Source organism: Bos taurus, chromosome 10, assembly GCF_002263795.3.
Source record: "Bos taurus isolate L1 Dominette 01449 registration number 42190680 breed Hereford chromosome 10, ARS-UCD2.0, whole genome shotgun sequence".
Lineage (NCBI taxonomy): Eukaryota > Metazoa > Chordata > Mammalia > Artiodactyla > Bovidae > Bos > Bos taurus.
Window position 1 is genome coordinate 25,314,502 of NC_037337.1, and position 22,323 is coordinate 25,336,824.

The following is a 22,323-nucleotide window of genomic DNA, read 5'->3' on the forward strand; positions in this document are numbered from 1 at the left end:
CCGGCAATCTTGATTCCAGCTTGTGTTTCTTCCAGTCCAGCGTTTCTCATGATGTACTCTGCAAATAAGTTAAATAAACAGGGTGACAATATACAGCCTTGACAAATTCCTTTTCCTATTTGGAACCAGTCTGTTGTTCCATGTCCAGTTCTAACTGTTGCTTCCTGACCTGCATACATGTGTCTATTATTTTTTAAATTCTTTTCCCATTTAGATTGTAAAACTATTATTTAAATTGAAGTTGGGAAGCGGTCGAATTGAAAACGGGTGGCGGTCGCGGGCGGTTTGAATTGGCCTCTGGGCTCCAGCTCACGGAGGCTGGACAAGGACTCGCCTTTCAATTTAAAAAAAAATAAAAATAAAAATAAATTGAAGTTGATGAAAATCTAATGGTCAAAGTATTCATAGTATAATTTTAGATCATTTTATCAGATTTTTAAAAAATTTATCTATTTATATTAATTGGAGGATAATTATTTTACAGTATTGTGATGGTTTTTGCCATACATCAACATGAATCAGCCATAGGTATACCTGGGTCCCCACCATCCTGAACACCCCTCCCACCTCCCCTGCCACCCTGTCCCTCTGGGTTGTCCCAGAGCATGGGCTTCAGGGGCCCTGCTTCATGCATGGAACTTGCACTGGTCATCTATGTTACCTATGGTAATGTACATGTTTCAGTGCTATTCTCTCAAATCATCCTACCCTTGCTAATTGCCTCTATCTGGAAAGAAAGTCAATGTAGAAATCTTCTTAATGGAAAAAGTTTCCTCAGCGCCAAGACAGGACATGGTTGGAGCCCCATCTGCAGTTTGAATACTGGGAACAGGTTCCCTCTGTGTACTGTGCCTCACAGCACAGAGATAGGTGGTCGAGTCACTGTGCTGAGAAGCTGCAATGTATAAAGCACTGTGTCTTGATGATTTATCCAACGAGACTGTAATTCTTCCACTTGCTTGTTCTTTCTGATTTGCCTGAATTGACAATAGAGATGTGAGCCCTTTCCCGGGATCCTGCCGGAACCACTGAAGGAAGTACAGAGCGCTGTCAGTGTAAGTGCAGTTAAGAACCACGCTGTCTCCCTCTCTCACGTTCAGAGCTTCAGGACTCTGACTCACGTCCTGTTTAGTGCTCACCCTTGTTCAGAAAGAGAAAACAGAGACAGGCTGGTTAGTGGCTGATTATTCTTTGAAAACTAATTTTAAGTTTACTTTTTTGCTCTCTACAGGAACTCCCAGAAACCATGCAGGTACAACTCCCAGACTTCCTCTCTTCCCTGGGGAGGAATATCCAGGAGTTGCCCATTCTTTGCCCATTTCCAAATCCCTTTAACTCACAGTCTAGTTGTAACCAAAGGATGAGCAGGCTTAGGGATTTGTCCATTCCTTCTGTTATGTAGACTCACTGAGAACTGAGTTCTTGTGTCTGTAAAATGTTCAAGGACTCACAGGATAAAAGATCTACTTTGCTGCCTCTTGTTTTCAAACCTTTCTACAGGAAACACAGCCCAGCCAATCAGAGCAAGTCACATAGGCATGGAGGAGGCCGGCGCCAGAAGCCCATCTGCCAAGAATGGGAGGTTGCAATGGAAACACCACCATCTCAGGACCAAGCCCAGCCTTGCCAGACAAATGCTTATCTCTTTCCCTCCTCTTTCCCTCCTCCTAGGGAAAACAATTTTTAACACATCAGATTTGTAGAATATGGTTAAGTATGTACATAGAGGGGTTTCTCCGATGGCTCAAACAGTAAAGAATCTGCCTGCAATTCAGGAGACCGAAGTTCGATCTCTGGGTGGGGAAGATCCCCTGGAGATAGGAATGACAACCCACTCCAGTATTCTTGCCTGGAAAATTCCATGGACAGAGGAGCCTGGTGGGCTACAGTCCATGGGGTGGCAAAGACTCAGACACTAATGAGTAACTAATACACACAGGTACCTAGAGAGAAATGTAAGCGTAGGTACAGGGAGAGAGGAAAGAGGGGGGTTCGGGATGGGGAATATGTGTATATCTGTGGTGGATTCATGTTGATGTATGGCAAAACCAATACAACATTGTAAAGTAATTAACCTCCAATTAAATAAATTTATATTTTTTAAAAATGAAAAAAATTACACAGTAAAAAAAAGTAAGTTTGCAATTTGAAGTACAAAAAAGAAAAGAAGAAATCATAGGTTTTACTGCACAGCTGTAGCTGAACCTCTTCAGATTCCTGTAACTGCTCCCTCCTCTTGCCACTTCAGTTCTTAAGAATTATTTTCTTTAATTCACACTTTCTTGAAAATCCCTTTATATCATTTCTCAGCCATCAAGTTGCAAAAAGAGTTAAGAATCATAATATTCACATTCAATGTGTGTGATAAATCAGGAAATGGGCACTTTCACATCCTATAGCTGAAGCACAATAAACTGTGGAAAACTCTGAAAGAGATGGAAATACCAGACCACCTGATCTGCCTCTTGAGAAACCTGTATGCAGGTTCAGGAAGCAACAGTTAGAACTGGACATGGAACAGCAGACTAGTTCCAAATAGGAAAAGGAGTAAATCAAGGCTGCATATTGTCACCCTGCTTATTTAACTTAGGTACAGAGTATATCATGAGAAACGCTGGGCTAGAGGAAGCACAGCTGGAATCAAGATTGCTGGGAGAAATATCAATAACCTCAGATATGCAGATGACACCACCCTTACGGCAGAAAGTGGAGAACTAAAGAGCCTCTTGATGAAAGTGAAAGTGGAGAGTGAAAAAGTTGGCTTAAAACTCAACATTCAGAAAACTGAGATCATGGCATCCTGTCCCATCATTTCATGGGAAATAGATGGGGAAACAGTGGAAACAGTGTCAGACTTTATTTCGGGGGGCTCCAAAATCACTGCAGATGGTGATTTCAGCCATGAAATTAAAAGACGCTTGCTCCTTAGAAGGAAAGTTATGACCAACATAGACAGCATATTAAAAAGCAGAGACATTACTTTGCCAACAAAGGTCCATCTAGTCAAGGCTATGGTTTTTCCTGTGGTCATGTATGGATGTGAATGTTGGACTATAAAGAAAGCTGAACGCAGAAGAATTGATGCTTTTAAACTGTGGTGTTGGTGAAGACTCTTGAGAGTCCCTTGGACTATGAGAAGATCCAACCAGTCCATCCTAAGGGAGATCATTCCTGGGTGTTCATTGGAGGGACTGATGTTGAAGCTGAAAGCTCCAGTACTTTGGCCACCTGATGCAAAGAGCTGACTCATTTGAAAAGACCCTGATGCTGGGAAAGATTGAGGGCAGGAAGAGAAGGGGACAACAGAGGATGAGATGGTTGGATGGCATCACTGACACAATCGACATGCGTTTGGATGGACTCCGGGAGTTGGTGATGGACAGGGAGACCTGGCATACTGCAGTTCATGGGGTCGCAAAGAGTTGGACATGACTGAGCAACTGAACTGAAGTATAAGCTAAATAAGATTCATAGGTGTTATTTACATATCATTGGCCAGAAATTTCACTTGTCTGAGAATTTTTTAAGAAATAGCCTAATAAATACATTATGAAATTGCATATTGTATGCAGCAAGGATATTTAAATATCCTTCAATACAAATATTCAATACATTATGATAGACTGATCCCAGTGGGCAGTGGTGGGGCTGAGGACACAGAGGAGGAAGGGATGGATTCCAACAGAGGGACCAAACTTTTGCCAGCTGTGGGTATGAGAACAAGAAGGCACTGCCCAGGGACAGAGCTGCCATTGGCTGACATGGGGCAGGCAGAGGCAGAAAAGGCTTGGGGCCAGTCAGAGGCTGGGTTTGGGTGATGCCAAGGGAGAGGGGCCTGTGAGAGTCCACGTGGAGTGTAAGGGAGGCAGCTGGGAAGTTACAAGAGACTGGTGTTCAGGACTGCTCTCTGGGCAGGGTTATGAACTGGGGATTCATTGCTTTGTGGTGGTGTTCCAGGTCTAGTGGGGGCAAGATACTGTATAGTTGTCAAAAGAGTAAGTAGACTTATTTCTGACTTGCAAAGATTTGGGGCACTTATTCAAACTGGTTATTTAAATTTTAAGTTAATTCTTGTTGGAGTATAGCTGATTTACAATGTTATGTTACTTTCTGCTGTACAGCAGAAATACTTTCAAACTGTTTAATTCTGGAGTTTTTTTTTTTTTTAATTCTCATTTTATGTTGCCTGCCACATTTATCTCAGAAATCCCTTCATCTTTAAACATGTTTAAGGCTAAGTTTCCTTACCTGAGGATAGATTAATATTACTTTGTGGGTTTTAGATTACAGAAGGAGTATCTAAAGTGCTGAGCAATGGACTTGACATATGGTAGTGGTTCAATAAATGATAATAAAGACTCTGATGTTGAAGATGAGAATGACAAAAAGTCAGGTAGAAATAAGAATCTCATGATAATTCTCTGATCTATTCCACTGAAGACATTGGGCAGACTATAAAGCTATAAACCCAAAAGATTAAAACTGAACAAAACCAGATGATATGGATAAGAATACCTGTGTCTCTCTCCATGAATCAGGAAGCTTCCACTTCTTCTTCCCTTCTTTGTAAACCTCCTCTCTTCTTCTACCCACAAAGGAAGAGTGAGGAGGGCTGATTCTGTCATTCAGAGTCCATTTATGAGTAGGATATTGAAAAAAAAGTGAAAATGCTAGTCGCTCATTCATGTCAACTCTTTGCGACCCATGGCCGGCATCCTGCCAGGTTCCTCTGTCTATGGAATTCTCCAAGCAAGCATACTAGAGGGAGTAGCCAATCCCTTCTCCAGGGGATCTTCTTGACCCAGGGATTGAACCCGTGTCTCCTGCACTGCAGGAGGATTCTTTACCATCTGAGCCACCAGAGAAGCCCAGGAGATCAGTTCTCAGTCTAACTTAAAACATAGGACTCCAGAGTCCACTTATTCTGCTTATAGCTCCTGCATTTTGAAGTCTTTGCCTACTTGTGATAATGCATTTCTATAGAGGGCTAATTTAGTGCCCTGGGAATGGCTGCCTCTTCTTTCTCTTTCAGCCCAGATGCCTGAAAAGTAAATCAACTCTTGGCCAATTTGAGGTGTGTCCTATCGTTCCACCTCATCCTTATAGGAATTCTGAGCTTGCTCTTCTGGATTCAGAAGAAAGTAAAAAAGTCTACTTAGGCATGAACCTCAAACCCACCTTTCCTAGAGGTAATCAGAGGACCAGTGATGTTAGGTCCTGGAGGAAATTAGGTCCAGGGGTCAGCTAAAAGTCCTTCTTCACTTTCTGTTTGTATTAAGCCTATATATACAGCATCTTCAGGAATCTTCCCAGTGGTGAGCAGGGCAGGGTTTGGCCATTCTTAGGTCCCTGACAATATCCCATAGGATATTAAATCCCCACTTCAAATGGAAATATTTTAGTTGAATAATAATTAATATATGACATATCAAAACATGCAAGATGCAGCAAAAGCAGTACAGAAAGTCCCTGACTTATGGCTTTCCAACTTTACAATGGCACAAAAATAATATGGATTCAGTAGAAACTGCACTTCTAGTTTTGAATTTTGATCTTTTCATGGGCTAGTATGATGCTGTCTTTTAATGCTGAACATCAGCAGCAACTTGCAGCTCCCAGTCAGTGACTCGATCACAAAGGTAAACAAGCAACACACAACCATCCTGAACCTAGACAGCCACTCAGCTTTCATCTTCAGCACAGTGCCAAATAAATTACATGTGGTAGCCAGCATCAAATTATAAGATAGGCTTTCTATTAGATAATTTTGCCCAACTGTTGGCTAATATAAGTGTTCTGAACATGTTTAAGGTAGGCTAGGCTGAGCTATGATGTTCAGAGTTCAGGTGTATTAAATGAACTTTTGACTAAAGATATTATCAGCTTATGATCAGTTTTTGGCACATAACACCATTGTAAGTCAAGGAATATTTGTAATCAGAGACAAATTTATGAATTTAAATTATATTTGTCAGGAAAGAAGAAATGTTGAGACTTAACAGGCAAAGTTGCAACTAAAAGAACTAGAAAAAGTAGCAAGTTAAAATAAAAGAAACTAATGGTAGCAAATAATAAAACATGAGCAGAAAAAAACACAGTTTATCAACCATCATAAGAGAAAAATAAATATATAAATAACCCTTTATCTGTTAGACTAACTGAAACCATAATAAGGGTTATTAAGTTTCTCCCATAAGGCTATGCTTACATGACCTCACTATAGTGAACTTTCTGAAAATTGTTTCTAAATTAATTCTAAATTAAAAATCCTACACAAAGTCTTCTATAGGTAGAAAAGAAGCTTTAAATTGCAAGTTACCTAATGAATCATTACAATCTTGATACCAAAATCTGACATTAACATGGAAAAGAAAAAGTTGAATACTAGTATCATTCAGGAAAATGGGGGGAAGTGCTCAATAAAATAATAGCAAATCAATGTTTCATTATGTAAAATGGACAAAACAACATTCCTAAGAGCACTTAACTCTAGAAGTGAAAGTTGGTTTCACATTTAAAAATCAATTTAAATAAATAAAGAATATTTATCAAAAACACTATAATTAATAGTCACAGTGAAATAGTGAATGCTTTACCTCTGAGTTTGGGAATAAGAATTCTATTCAACATTTTATAGGTGATCTTAGCCAGTTAAGTAGGACTTGCTGCATCATTTGTGGGGTGCAGTTGAAATGAAAATGCAGAAAGCCAAGTGGGCTGGGGAGTCATCTCGTAGGACCACTGCCCAGACCCCAGACCTACTGAAGAGCTTTCAGTCGGTGAACACACAGAGGTGCTGGGCGAGTGGTCCCTGGAGAGGACACAGAAGCTCTACAGTTCCACTCACAAACCTGACCCTACACGCCTCTGCCATCTGGATATTCACCTGTATCCTTTATCATAGCCTTTTATAACAAACAGGTGAAAATAAGTGGAATATTTCTCCTAGTTCTGTGAGTCACTCTAGTGAATTAATTGAGCCCAGGGTTTTGTTTTGTTTTGTCTTATCTTGATTTGGGAATCTTCTATCTACAGTCTTTTGTTCAGAAGCACAGTTGATCCCTTGGGCTTGTGACTGTCATGCTTTTTTCAAGTAGAAAGTGTCATTTCAAGTAGAATGATAGGATACTCGGGTGGGATTGCAGATAATTGCTTGGTGTGGGAAAATACACATTTGTTGACCAGAAATGTTTTGTGCAAGTAGTAAAGGAGACTCATAGGAAAGAAGGACATAATAGGGCAGAACTGGATTTTTCCCTATACAAGAAGGAAAAAAAATGTTCTTTTTTTTCCCCTCACACACAGCTTTTTTCACAATAGCACAAAACTGTAATCAATCCAAACAGCCCAAATATCTATTTTTGGGAGGATGGATAATTAAATTGTTAGATATTCATATAGAGGAACTCTACACATCAATTAAAAAAAGAACAAATAAGACATAAGCAAAGTGACACCAATGAATTGCAAATATATTATTTTGAGTGAGGAAAACCAGATATAATATATACTATGCATGTAGATATTAACAAGTGTAAAATTTCATTGAGTTCTAAGCTTCAGTTTTGTACACTTTATTATGTGTATTGTAAGAGTTGGATTGTGAAGAAAGCTGAGCGCCAAAGAATTGATGCTTTTGAACTGTGGTGTTGGAGAAGACTCTTGAGAGTCACTTGGACTGCAAGGACGTCCAACCAGTCCATTCTAAAGGAGATCAGCCCTGGGTGTTCTTTGGAAGGAATGATGTTAAAGCTGAAACTCCACTACTTTGGCCACCCCATGCGAAGAGTTGACTCATTGGAAAAGACTCTGATGCTGGGAGGGGTTGGGGGCAGGAGGAAAAGGGGACGACAGAGGATGAGATGGCTGGATGGCATCACCAGCTCGATAGACATGAGTTTGAGTGAACTCCGGGAGTTGGTGATGGACAGGGAGGCCTGGTGTGCTGTGATTCACAGGGTTGCAAAGAGTTGGACAAAACTGAGTGACTGAACTGAACTGAACTGAACTCAGTTACAGAGAGAGAGAGAAGAGAAAGCCAAGAATCATTTTGAATGTTGAGATAAATGTCAGTGTCATCACCTGAGGAGGCAAAAATAAACTATGTAGAAGAGTGGGAAGAAAAAGAGAGTGCTATTTGATTTTGTAAATAAATGAGAGTATTATTTTGATTAAAAAAAGAAATTTTATTTTTAAAAAGGATGAGAAAGTGAGAATCTCAGATGAGACAAGGTTGAAAAATAATCATTGGCTTTATCACCACCAAAGCCACTGGTTTAAGTGAGAGCATCTCTCAGAGTAATGCTCACAGAAGTCAGGTTCAAGGAGGGGAGGACTGGACTTGAAGAAATGGAGACAGTAAGTCTATACAGTCAGCTAATTTGATTATTAAGGAGAAGAGAAATGTAGTAATAGGGCTGGTGGAGATATGACCTTCAAGAATGTATTAAAATGGGAAAGATTCTCTTACACACATGTGGCCAGATTATCATAAGAGAATGCAAAAAAAATTATTTCAGGGAAGAAGGTACATTCCTGTGGCGTCTTTTCAAGGGGCCCAAGACTGGAAACCAAGACTCCATACCACCACTATCCCTTTTGACTCTATACGAGGGAAGCTCTGGGCTGTTTAAAAGAGCAGACTGATCCATGGACACACAGGGGGCACTGTCTAGGATCCTGGACAGAATGCCCAGTAATCTCTGCTGTCTGGCTGCGTCACAAGACTTCGTTCTCCAGAGGACCACTTGGGAAGAGGCTCTGGGTGCTCAGGAGGAAGGAAAACAGCAAAGACGCCCTTATTCTAGAGCCCCAGCTTCAGGGTTTGGGTACAGTCTGCAGGTGCCTGGGGAGCATTGTGTCTGCACAGCGCAGAGGTAAGTGGCTGAGTCTTCAGGTTTTGGGGCTTCGATGTGCAGAGAACTTCCTTTCTTTAACAAGGTGGCTCTCAGTCTTTCTTTCTGCTTTTCATCCCCAACTGAGTAAAGAAGGAAGAGGAGTTCAGGGCCCTTCCCGGGATCTTGTCTGTACCACTGTAGCCCTCTAAAACTGCTGTAGCTGCAGTTGAGACTGAGACTGTCCCCCTCCTGGATTCTCAGGGTCTGAGGACTCTGCTCCACTTGGTCTTCACCACTCAACCCTGTTCAGGAAAACAAAATCAGAAACAATACAAAGCTTTCAGTTCAGCAGTACTTAAAAATTCCAACACAAAGCCTTGGGATAAGCAGTGTCTAAACTCCTCTCTCTCTCCTCCCCATCTTTGGGAAAATGTGCCCATAGGGTCTCATCTCTTAACCTGCAACTTACATCCAAGCTGAAGCCACAAGACTATGAATGCACATTCCAGCATGTTCTCCATCCTGCCATCTCACTCTTGATGAAATCTTAATGATTCCAAGTCTTCTCCCCTGAAGAGCTGTTCCTGTGTCTTAGTTCTTCTCTAATGCACAGGAGAGCCTTGCTGTTCCAGGCTCAGCCAGTCACGAGCAAATCCTCTAGTAGCTGTCATGCTTTTGACTTTTAAGGCACTGGAAAAATGAAAAGAATGGAATCACTGCCACGTGGTGGTCACAAACACAAACATCTCACAGGACCAACTATGCCACCTACAAAGACAAATATTCAGGGAAGGACATCTTTTATGTTAGTGGCCACAGTACATAGGAGGTCTAACAGCAGTAATCAGAAAAGCCTTCTCTGCCTGCAATTTTAATCATGTCATTGTTCCTTGAATGTACTTTAAAGCTAAACTGCTACCAAGGGTTATAGGAGTTGAGCCCAAGCATCAGTGTAATGGGGCTTACCAGGTGGCACTACTGGTAAAGAACCATCTGCCAGTGCAAGAGATGCAAGAGACATGGGTTCAGTCCCTGGGTCGGGAAGGTCCCCTGGAGGAGGGCATGGCAGACCACTCCCATATTCTTGCCTGGAGAATCCCATGGACAGAGGAGCTTGGCAGGCTACAGTCCATGGGGTCGCACAGAGTCGGACACGACTGAAGGGACTCAGTAGCAGTGGCATTGGTGTAATGGATTGTGTTTCCCTCTACGGTACACAAGAATCTCAGCAGGTGAGACCTTAAAAAGACTAGAGTGCTGAGAGAAGCAGAGGGATAGAATAGTTGTGCATCTGACTGGAAACCTCTTTGACAGAGAATTGGGAATATAAATTAAGAAATCTATTTCTTCAAATAATTTTATGCCTGGCTTCAGGGACCAAGCATAACTAAAACTCAGGGTCAAGAACTCAATAGATCTTAGGAGGACAGAACGGGCTACCATGCAGAAGGAAAGAAGAGCTCTCCAATATAGACATCAGACAGGTCAGAAAGCCACAGGGCAGAGTGGGTAGCAGAAGATAAGTACAGCAAAACTAGCATTGCTCAATGTGCCTGGTTCTATGACACCCCGTTGGATTTGTCACTGAACGTGTGTCTCTGTTGTGGAGTTGACCACCATTTTTAGGAGCTTTCTTAAGACTTGTCTGAATGGCACACTCTGCCCCAACCCCATTAGCTTCAATGTGGAAAAAGAGCATCAGCTCTCAGCTGCACTGTTTTGATGTCACCTTATCCTTTACCCACTCAGTGACAAGAAAGAATAAGCAGCACAGAAGTTCTTACACTAACAGTGTTTGGAGTTTGTTGTTCTTAGACTTTTTATTTGAAAATTTGGTAATTTCTCAGTGATTTAAAAGTCACTGAACTAACTTATATCCATTGTAGCATCCTTTGATTTAATTCATTTTAACCACACTTAGCAAGCTCTCTTACAATCATATTTAGAAGGCAGCTTTTCTTTGCTCCTGAATGTGTATCTCAGAAAGAAGATGAGAAAGATAACTGCAAGATAAATGCAGGAGCTCTTTGTAGAATAGACACTAAATGAATCCAGGAGCTGGATGAGGATGTGTAACGAAGCTCAAGAGATGATTTACAGTTTGAACTTTATGAAAATTGCATGTCATTTTTAAAATACTTTTAATTTGAAATCACTATAGATTCATGGAAGTTTCCAAAAATGTACAAGGAGGCTCTGTGTACTCTTTACCCGGTCTCCTCCATGGTGTCTACACCAGGAGATTAACATTAGTAAAATCCACAGGTTTCAATTTTAGATTTCCCCAGTTTTGCATGTAGTCATGTGTGTGTGTGTGTGTGTGTGCTTGTGTGTCACTCTATTCAATGTTACACACGTACAGATTCCTGTATTCATGTATATCACATGTATAGGTTCATCACCACAATCAAGATGCACAACTGTTTCATCATAACAAGGTTTCCCTAGGCCATGCACACCTTTGTAGCCACACTGACCCCCTTCCCTAATCATTAACCCCAGACAATCACTAATCTGTTCTTCATCCATACAATTTTGTTGTTTAGTAATGTCATAGAGTGGCTTCCCTGGTGGCTCAATGGTAAAAGAATCTGCCTGCCAAGGCGGGAAATGCATATTTACTCCTTGGGTCAGGAAGATCCTCTGGAGAAGGAAATGGCAACCCACTCCAGTATTCTTGCCTGGGAAATCTCTTGGAGAGAGGAGCCCGGCAGGAGTCCATGGGATTGCAAAGAGTCAGGCATGACTTATCGACTAAACAACCACAATGTCCTAGAAATGGAATTATATAGAAGTAACCAATGAGATTTTTTTCACTTAGCATAAGTAGTAAAATCATGAGATCTATCCAAGTTACTGTATGTGTCCAACTTGTTGGTCTTCTTATTTCTGAATAGTATTCCATGGTATAGATGCGCCACAGTTTGCTTAGCCAATAACCCCTGAGGGACACTGGGTTGATTCCACATTTCGGCTGCTGTGAATAAAGCTGTTATGAATATTCAGGCACGAGTTTTTATGTGAATAAAATCTTTTATTTATTTAGAATAAGTGTCCAAATGTGTGACTGCATGTTTAGTTTCATGAGAAACTGCCAAGCTATTTTCCAGAATGCCCGTATCATTTTATATCTTCATCAGCAATTTGTGAATGATTGAGTTTTTCCCACATGTTTGCCAGAATTTAGTGTTATCACTATTTTTTATTTTAGCCCCACTGAGATTTGTGTAGTGATATTTCATTGTGGCTTTAATTTGCATTTCTCTGACTGGCTAATATTGTTGACCATCTTTCAGGTGCTGATCTGCAATCTGCATATCCCCTCTTTGGTGAAACACCTGTTCGAATCCATTCCCCGTTTTCTTCCCTCATAGCTCAGTTGGTAAAGAATCCACCTGCAATGCCGGAGACCTAGGTTCGATCCCTGGGTTGGGAAGATCTACTGGAGAAGGGAAAGGCTACCCACTCCAGTATTCTGGCCTGGAGAATTCCATGGACTGTGTAGTCCAAGGGGTCGCAAAGAGTCGGACATGACTGAGCGACTTTCACTTTCACCCCCAGTTCTGTAACTTATCTTTTCATATTTTCACAGGGTCTTTTACAGAGGAAAGGTTTTTAATTTTGATTCAGTTTGGTGTGTGCATGTGTGTGTGAGTGTATCATGCTTCAGTGTCAAATCTAAGATTTACTTAGCTGCAAGCCTGAAGTTTTTATCTTATGTTTTTTTAAGAGTTGCAGTTTTATATTTTAAATTTAAGCCCATGATCCATTTTGAGTTAACTTTTATAATGTATATATTTTTTAATATTTTTTAAAAGGGCTGTGTCATCATCTTTGTTTCAGCCTTTACCTATTTGTTGTTATCAAGTAACTAGTTCAAAGCAACATAACCAAAATGTGGATTGAAGACTTCTCATAGGGGAGTGAAAAAAAAATTTTTGTTCTTTGAGCCTGTGACTTTCCCTTTTTATACTTACTGTGATTTCTCTACCTAAAGAGTAAAGTTAAAACTGTAGTAAAAAGCCAAGCCCTTCTCGATTCATCACCTCTGAAATCCTCTATCATGTATTATAGGGCAATGCTTTCTAGTATAGATTCAGAAAATGGTTACATCTGTCTTATGATTGAAGATAACTGTAATCTCTTCTAACATTCACATTTCAAAGTTCTCTGAGAAAAATGCCTATCAATCTTTAAGTCATCAAACTGAGCTAAAAGTCAGAATCTCTTTTATTGTCTATAACTTCTATCCTATAATTGAGCATGTGTTTCTTGAAGAAGAGACTACTCTTTACAAATTGTCTCAAGAATGAAAATTCCCTCTTACTGTTATTACTTTTTGAGAAAATTACAGGCTTCCATGGACCTTGTTTTCACAGACAGCATTCCAAGGTCAAACAGCTCATTTCTCCAAGGATGTAGTGATTCTTCTTTCTACTGTCCCAGGGGCAGAGTCTTTTAAATACCAATTTTTTTAATACAAATATTACAATTGAGGATAACACTTTCTAAAAATGTTCTTAAGGGTTGTGAATCCAGGAGCTTAAAATCGTTCTTGATCAAAATAAGTCAGCCCTTGAAAACAGAAACTAGAAAAACAGACAAGGCATTTTTCTTGTCTTAGGCTAGGACTCCCAATGGTAGGAGTATTGATCCCTAAACTAGGTCTTTAGATTTGAAAGAAAAAATATACAAAGAGGCAGCAAAAGTCATGGCAATGGTAAAGGTAAATAGAAACAGATAGTTTGACACCATCCAGCTGTACTGATGAGCAATATCTAGTGTATGGAGAACACCTGTTATACAAGGGTCATTTCCTTTGAACCCTAGAAACTAGGATGGAAAGGGAAAGTATTGGGACTCAAAGGGAACTAAGGTAGCTATGACTTTCTTTCAGTCTGGACCACTGCTCCTTCCTTGCCCACTACCATCCTTAGCTTAATAGGATCCATATCTTTAGCCACAGCAAGTAAATATTTGAGGCTAAAATTCACAGATTAAAAAGTCTAGAGATGAAAGCAGAAAGGAGATAATACAGGGGTACATTAACATTGGCTGAAACCTAGAAGAATCACTGATAAGAGGGACTTCCAAGTTTACAAGAGAACAAGTCTATATACCTTACTATAGACTCACTCAGGTGATTAAGATGGCTCTGTCTATGCCAACAGGAGGGAGACCATTTAATTTAATTGCAAGCCTGAAAACAGTACCATATGAAGAAAATCTGTTCAAACAGAAAGAGAACTTATGACACATATAAACAGAAGTATTCTTAAGGTGATGAGAAATGAACTACAAGAAATAATAGATCTGCAATTACCTAACAGCATCCAAAGGGTAGAAGCTCTATATCTGTTGATTTTATGAATTAATTATTCTTCAGTCAACCAATATTTAATGTGTAACCACTATGTGCTCTGTACTGTGTAATGTACAATGCATTCACATTTCCTGACCCTGTGGAGCTCACAGTTATAGTCATAACAGAGACATTACTTTGCCAACAAAGGCCCATATAGTCAAAGCTATGATTTTTCCAGTAGTCATGTATGGATGTGAGAGTTGGACCATAAAGAAGGCTGAGTGCCAAAGGACTGATGCTTTTGAAGTGTGGTGTTGGAGAAGACTCTTGAGAGTACCTTGGACTGCAAGGAGATCAAACCAGTCCATCCTGAAGGAAATCAGTCCTGAATATTCATTGGAAGGATTGATGCTGAAGCTGAAGCTCCAATACTTTGGCCACTTGATGCAAAGAACCGACTCATTGGAAAAGACCCTGATGCTGGGAAAGATTGAAGGAGAAGGGGATGACAGAGGATGATGGTTGGATGGCATCACTGACTCAATGGACGTGAGTTTGAGCAAGCTCTGGGAGACAGTGAAGGACAGGGAAGCCTGGTGTTCTGCAGTCCATTGGGTCACAAAGAGTCGGACATGACTGAGCTACTGAAAAATACAATACATAATTATAGATATAGATGTAGATACATAAAAGCATATTAATTGCAACATCCCTTTTGTCTTGGGATGATGTCTTTGAAGACAGCCTGCAATACATGAGAACACATGGAGAGAGACCACAATACAAGCTTCAAGATACTTGCAAAACATTTATAAGCCCACTTTTTAACTTTCCTTAGCCTATTCTGCACAATAATGATATATGAGAAAACTGATAATTCACTAAAGAGTTAGACTTCACAGTTGGTACAGTGGCTAAGACACTGAACTCCCAGTACTAGGGACCTGGGTTGGACCCCAGACAGAGAATTAGATCCCATGTGCAGCAACTAAGAGCTGGCACAGCCAAATAAATTTTAAAAATATTAAAAACAAAAGAGAAAAAAGTGAAGCTGTGGTGGTATGTATTTTTTTCAATCTTCCTCAAGTTAGAGGAGATTCAAAGGATTGACTCAGAGGGTTTGAAATATTCCCCTGGAGTCTGGAGGATTTTGAAGCTCACGTTAGGTTGCAATGACAACTTCTCTCACTTTACTGTGGTAAAGAATCTGACTGCCAATGCAGGAGATGCAGTTCAATCCCTGGGTCGGGAAGATTCCCTGGAGAAAGAAATGGCAACCCACTCCAGTATTCTTGCCTGGGAAATCCCATGGACAGAGGAGCCTGGTAGGCTACAGTCCATGGGATTGCAAAGAGTCAGTTCTAGGATACATTTTTCTTCTTTCACGTGTTTGATTTATTCCTTGAAATTGCTTACATCTATTTTCTTCATTAAAAGTTGATCTCTAGATAACTTTCCTTCTTTCCAATACGTTTTACAAAATTCAACTCTTTTAACTAGTTAATTACTTGATGAATTGGCTATGTAAGTCTATTGTCTCTCTCTCTCATCTCTCTCTCTCCTTCACACACATGCGCGTCGCACACACACACACACACACACACACACACACACACACACACTCTTATACTTTCTTTTCTGGAAAGTTGCTCTTTATTGGGATCATTGTTATTTGTACAATAGGGATAGAAAATCCTTACACAAGGAAGAGCATCTTCCTTTTTGGAATTCCAGACGAAAGCAAACCCACTAGGTTAATTCCCACCTAATATCACAGCAATAGTGCAGAGACTGAACTCTTTAGGATGTTGTATGACAGCTACTCTGCACACACGTGGTGCGGACATCCAAAATTGAAGCCATCTGGAGTTAATTGGGACTAAAGTATAAAGCAAAGCCTTCGTATAAAAGAATTTTGTGAAACAAGGAAAATATGACTGTTTAGTAATTGCAGAGTGAAAATGCTCTATTCTCCAGGGTCACAGAAATGAGCAGGGAGCCACATCAGAAAGATTTAATAGTAAACTCCTATTAAACTCCTAGGAGTCGTCAAGAAAACCACCAAATACCTTTGTGTTTATTCCAGTATTGTTTACTACAGTGAGTAAAACAATCTAAAAAGCTAGTAAAATGGAATTAGCCCAAAAGTATGATAAAATCACACATTGGAATATCACCATTAGAATGTGTGATGTTGACCTGTAAATAATGTTGTGAAATAATTATTTCACAATATACTGTCAGGTAAAAATTCAGACTAGAAATATCCTATAAGGTATGAATCTCTAATAGAGTTTTTTTTTTTTTGACTAGTAAAATTGGTGAGTTATTTTGTTTTTAGCATTCCTTCTTTGCATATTCTATTTTCTACGTTAAACATACATAACTTTGTAATCACACATAGGGAATGTGACCAGGTGATGACGTTAGTTCTGAGCAAACAGTAGGGTTTCATTTCTCCTTGGGGTGAAGATTTGTGGTAACAGTTACTCTATGCACATCATTCCAAGTCATTCATGGCACAGGTGAGGCAGGGCACAGGGAGGGTCCAAGAAGTGTCCTTTCAGAGATATTTCAGATCCACAATGATGGCCAGACTTAGCAATGCATAAATATTTGTGCAGTGAACCTAAAACTCTGACAACTCAGGTGCAGATTTAGTCAAATACTATTGAATTTTTTAAAGCCAAATTTCATACTTTAATAAAATCACTATTTAAAAGTTTTTTTTTAATTGGCAAACAATCTTCTGCAAGATAAAAAATTGAAGATAAAGGTATTTTTGATGAATTACACTTTAAGATATGCACTCTAAGCCAAAGATAGCATTTTCCTTACAGTGAGGTTTTCACTTCTAACCCCCATACCTTCTCCTGACCTTACCAAGAATCTCACTAAGGTGTTCATAGCTGGGGGACTCCACATGTTGACATCTGAGGCTTCTGTGGGGCTCCCTCAGGCAGCGGCATCACTGTGGTCTCTCAGAGCACAGAAATACACGGCTGAGTCCTCGAGCTGTGAGTCTGAGATGGTGAGGCTGATGGAACTCGTTGCTTTCTGGAAGTCCAAAAAATACTGACCTTTTGTTGTATTCAGCTCATTGTAAGACTCCTGATGAATAAGGAAAATCATTTCCCCACTTGGTGGTTGCTTGTACCAGAATAAATAATAAGTATAGCTATTAGCTTCATATGCACAGTTCAAGGTTACATCCTCCTTCTCCAGCACAGAAATTTCTGACTGATTTTGAGTTACTTTCTGGGCCATGATGGATCCTAGAGAGAAGAAAAAAAATATATATATATGAGAGAGAAAGAGAGACAGAAAGGAAGAGGCTGATTCTCCTGGTGGAACTCAGAGGGCTTCAAGGAACAAACAGAGGATTAAGAGTTCTTTCTAATTCCTCTGCCAGTTAACCAACTCTCCTAAACCCCAACAGACAATAATAACCTGCCCTACCTCTACACATGGGAGCTGAGCAGAGCTGAGTCTGTTTGCGGTCATCCTTACCAGCCTTACCAAGGCAGACAGAGGCTATGACAGCTCTGAGCAGGCCAGGGAGCCCCATGCTGGATGTTCTTCCTCTGAGTGAAATGCTCTGTTCTCTCTCAAATTCGGTCGAGATGCCTGACCTGTGCCTGCCAGGGCACATGCACAGTGACTGAGCTGTGAGATGCTTCTGCATCAGAACAGGAAAGGTAACTGGCTGGTATCAGTTTGCCTGTGTCATGCCATGGCTTGTTGATGTGGTTGGTGATTGTAACCTGCCTATTTAGACTTGAAAGTCACTTGGTCATATCTGACTCTTTGTGACTCCATGGACTGTAGCCCACCAGGCTCTTCTGTCCATGGGATTCTCCAGGCAAGAATATTGGAGTGGGCTGCCATGCTGTAATTAAATTAACAACAGTTACATCAGGGCTGCATGCATATTCAGTCAATGCATCTAGGATAGACATACGTTTTGTGACAAAAACAATTTATTATGATTACAGTGACCTCTGAGAACAAATAGTCATCCATTTTTGTATAGCTCCTTTTTGGGGGAGGGATCTGCAGCCCAAATCTACAGTGAAATAAGCTCGCAAGCTTTTCTTTCATACAGGAAGATAAAACTGTTTACTCTCAATCATCATAGCTTTTCTTCCTACATTCCAAGGCATGGGTTTCTGGGGGAATTTACGCTGGATAAAAGTCTTTGTCTGTTTAATGCAATCATAGCAAGTTTCTGAGTGGACAAAATTTGTCCAGCTTTATGTGTCTAACAGTAATCAATAATGTGTGATAAAATAATCTTGCTTTTAAATATCCACCCTATAGTCAAAATGAGGACAAGCTCACCAGACCATGCATTCTTATTTCCTTATATCAGAAATGTAGCCCTAGAGGCTGCGTGCCACAACTCCTGAGCCCATGCGCTGCCACTACTGAAGCCCGTGCGCCTGGAACCTGTGCTCTGCAACGAGAAGCCACCGCACTGAGAAGCCCACGCACTGCAGTAAAGAGTGACCTCCATTCACTGCAACTGGGGAGAGCCCAAGTTCAGGAACAAAGACCCAGCTGAACCAAAAATAAAATAAACAAATAAATAATAAAAGAAACACAGCCACTCAAAAGTCACAAACGCTTTCTCATCCCACGGCTGCAGCAGCTCCAGTTCAAAGGTTTTCACTGAAAACAGCCCCTCAACAGCGTTACGTCTCAGCCACATGCAGGCTGGTATGTGATTTGCTTGGTGCCTCTGTGTTGGTTTATGATTATGATTCAGGTGATGCAGCTTTTAATCATCTATTTCTTTTCTCTAAATGAATTATTAATTCTGTGGCATCTAATATCCATCTTACATTATGAGAAAAACAGATTTTTTTTAAAGTCAGTCTAGAGAAGAGAGGAATCTTTCTGGCTGAACAGGGGTGCTTCTGGGGATTGGAGCTTGGGTCTTCTTTAAGACTGACATTCGCCCTATTTTCCCTGTAGAGCAATTTCCAACCTCCTGGGTTTCTAGGATTAGACCTGAGTTTGACTAGTTTTCCTGAAAAACTCTAAAAGTAAACTAAACTCTGATCAAGGAGAGAATATACCTCTTTCTGCCTTCAGTCTCCTGCTCCCCTTGGGTTTGTGCTCAGCTCCCCCGCAGCCCTCTCTCACTGTGTCATTCAGAGCACAGTAGTACACAGCCGAGTCTGATGCTTGCACTGCCCATTTCTGCAGGTGGAAGGAGCTGTCACTGTTAACAAGAGTGGCCTGAAAACCTTCATGCTCTGGCCTCTGGTTTGTCATTGAGCCCTTCAGGAGGAGTTGAGGAGCTTTGTTAAGATGGTGGACATACCAAAAATGATAGGAATCTGAATATGTGGTCTGGTAAGTGCAGTTCAGGGTCAGGAGAGCCCCCTCTGAGAGAGTCACTGGGCCTTCTGTCTGGTTCACTGAGTCACCATTGGTCCCTCCTACAAGAGAATCACTTTGTTATAGTAGAAATGTACAGGAGGAGATTTCAGCCAGAGAAGAAAAATAAAACTTACCTGTTATCATAGGAAAATGAAAAATCATTTTAGGACAAAATGCTACTTACCAAGTATTAAGAAGATGACAAGAACTGAGTGAGTGGCAGAAAACATTCTGGCAACAGTCCTTGTTCCCTAGAAACATCAAATCTAACAAAGTTAGTCTCTGGTCGGATGTTATAGAAGCTCCTCACTCAGAAACTGGGAACCTCTTTCTGCACAGCAGCAGTCATCTGTCTTGTGGCTACAGAGTAGGCAACTCAAACCAGCTCCTGAATACAATGAGGAATCGCATCTGAAGGAAACCCTGCCCTCTGGTGGTGATTTTAAAGATTCAGTTCAGTTCAGTCACTCAGTCGTGTCCGACTCTTTGCCACCCCATGAATCGCAGCATGCAAGGCCTCCCTGTCCATCACCAACTCCTGGAGTTCACCGAGACTCACGGCCATCGAGTCAGTGATGCCATCCAGCCATCTTATCCTCTGTCGTCCCTTTCTCCTCCTGCCCCCAATCCCTCCCAGCATCAGAGTCTTTTCCAATGAGTCAACTCTTCGCATGAGGTGGCCAAAGTACTGGAGTTTCAGCTTTAGCATCATTCCTTCCAAAGAAATCCGAGGGCTGATCTCCTTCAGAATGGACTGGTTGGATCTCCTTGCAGTCCAAGGGACTCTCAAGAGTCTTCTCCAACACCACACTTCAAAAGCACCAATTCTTGGGTGCTCAGCCTTCTTCACAGTCCAAATCTCACATCCATACATGACCACTGGAAAAACCATAGCCTTGACTAGACGAACCTTTGTTGGCAAAGTAATGTCTCTGCTTTTCAATATGCTATCTAGGTTGGTCACAACTTTTCTTCCAAGGAGTAAGCGTCTTTTAATTTCATGGCTGCAATCACCATCTGCAGTGATTTTGGAGCTCAAAAAAATGAAGTCTGACACTGTTTCCACTGTTTCCCCATCTATTTCCCATGAAGTGATGGGACTGGATGCCATGATCTTCGTTTTCTGAATGTTGAGCTTTAAGCCAACTTTTTCACTCCCCACTTTCACTTTCATCAAGAGGCTTTTCAGTTCCTCTTCACTTTCTGCCATAAGGGTGGTGTCATCTGCATATCTGAGGTTATTGATATTTCTCCCGGCAATCTTGATTCCAGCTTGTGTTTCTTCCAGTCCAGCATTTCTCATGATGTACTCTGCATAGAAGTTAAATAAGCAGGGTGACAATATAAAGCCTTGACGAACTCCTTTTCCTATTTGGAACCAGTCTGTTGTTCCATGTCCAGTTCTAACTGTTGCCTCCTGACTTGCATACAGATTTCTCAAGAGGCAGGTCAGGTGGTCTGGTATTCCCATCTCTTTCAGAATTTTCCACAGTTTATTGTGATCCACACAGTCAAAGGCTTTGGCATAGTCAATAAAGCAGAAATAGTTTTTCTGGAACGCTCTTGCTTTTTCGATGATCCAGCAGATGTTGGCAATTTGGTCTCTGGTTCCTCTGCCTTTTTTAAAACCAGCTTGAACATCAGGAAGTTCACAGTTCACGTATTGCTGAAGCCTGGCTTGGAGAATTTTAAGCATTACTTTACTAGCGTAAGATGAGTGCAATTGTGCGGTAGTTTGAGCATTCTTTGGCATTGCCTTTCTTTAGGATTGGAATGAAAACTGATCTTTTCCAGTCCTGTGGTCACTGCTGAGTTTTCCAAATTTGCTGGCATATTGAGTGCAGCACTTTCACAGCATAATCTTTCAAGATTTGAAAGAGCTCAACTGGAATTCCATCACCTCCACTAGCTTTGTGCGTAGTGATGCTTTCTAAGGCCCACTTGACTTCACATTCCAGGATGTCTGGCTCTAGGCCCATGATCACACCATCGTGATTATCTGGGTCGTGAAGATCTTTTTTGTACAGTTCTTCTGTGTATTCTTGTCACCTCTTCTTAATATCTTCTGCTTCTGTGAGGTCCATACCATTTCTGTCCTTTATTGAGCCCATCTTTGCATGAAATGTTCCCTTGGTATCTCTAATTTTCTTGAAGAGATCTCTCGTCTTTCCCATTCTGTTGTTTTCCTCTATTTCTTTACACCACAATCATATCTGACCTCAGTTCAGTTCAGTCGCTCAGTCGTGTCCAACTCTTTGCGACCCCATGGACAGCAGCAGGCCAGGCTTCATTGTCCAACACCAGCTCCCGGAGCTTGCTCAAAGCCATGTCCATTGAGTCGGTGATGCCATCCAACCATCTCATCTTCTGTCGTCCCCTTCTCCTCCTGCCTTCAATCTTTCCCAGCATCAGGATCTTTTCCAATGAGTTGGCTCTTCGCATCAGGTGTCCAAAGTATCGGAGCTTCAACCTCAGCATCAGTCCTTCCAGTGAATATTCAGAACTGATTTATTTTAGGACTGACTGGTTTGATCTCCTTGCAGTCCCAGGGTCTCTCTTTTGAAGACCACAGTTCAAAAGCATCAATTCTTCATCACTCAGTTTTCTTTTTGGTCCAACTCTCACATCCATACATGACTACAGGAAAAACAATAGGTTTGACTCTATAGACCTTTGTCAGTCAAGTAATGTCTCTGCTTTTTAATATTCTGTCTAGGTTGGTCATAGCTTTTCTTCCAAGGAGTAAGTGTCTTTTAATTTCATGTCTGCAGTCACCATTCACAGTGATTTTGG

At 41.0% G+C, this 22,323-nt stretch overlaps 1 long non-coding RNA gene across 1 annotated transcript; it reads right to left on the reverse strand.

Moving 5' to 3' along the window:
* Window positions 1–15,765: 15,765 nt before the first annotated feature.
* LOC104973098 (uncharacterized) lies at window positions 15,766–20,380 on the reverse strand. Its single transcript, XR_003036792.2, has 3 exons — window positions 19,715–20,380; window positions 19,472–19,589; window positions 15,766–17,417 (listed from the first exon to the last, which is right to left on the reverse strand). It is a non-coding gene; the product is annotated as an uncharacterized lncRNA (long non-coding RNA).
* Between the last annotated feature and the right edge of the window lie 1,943 nt (window positions 20,381–22,323).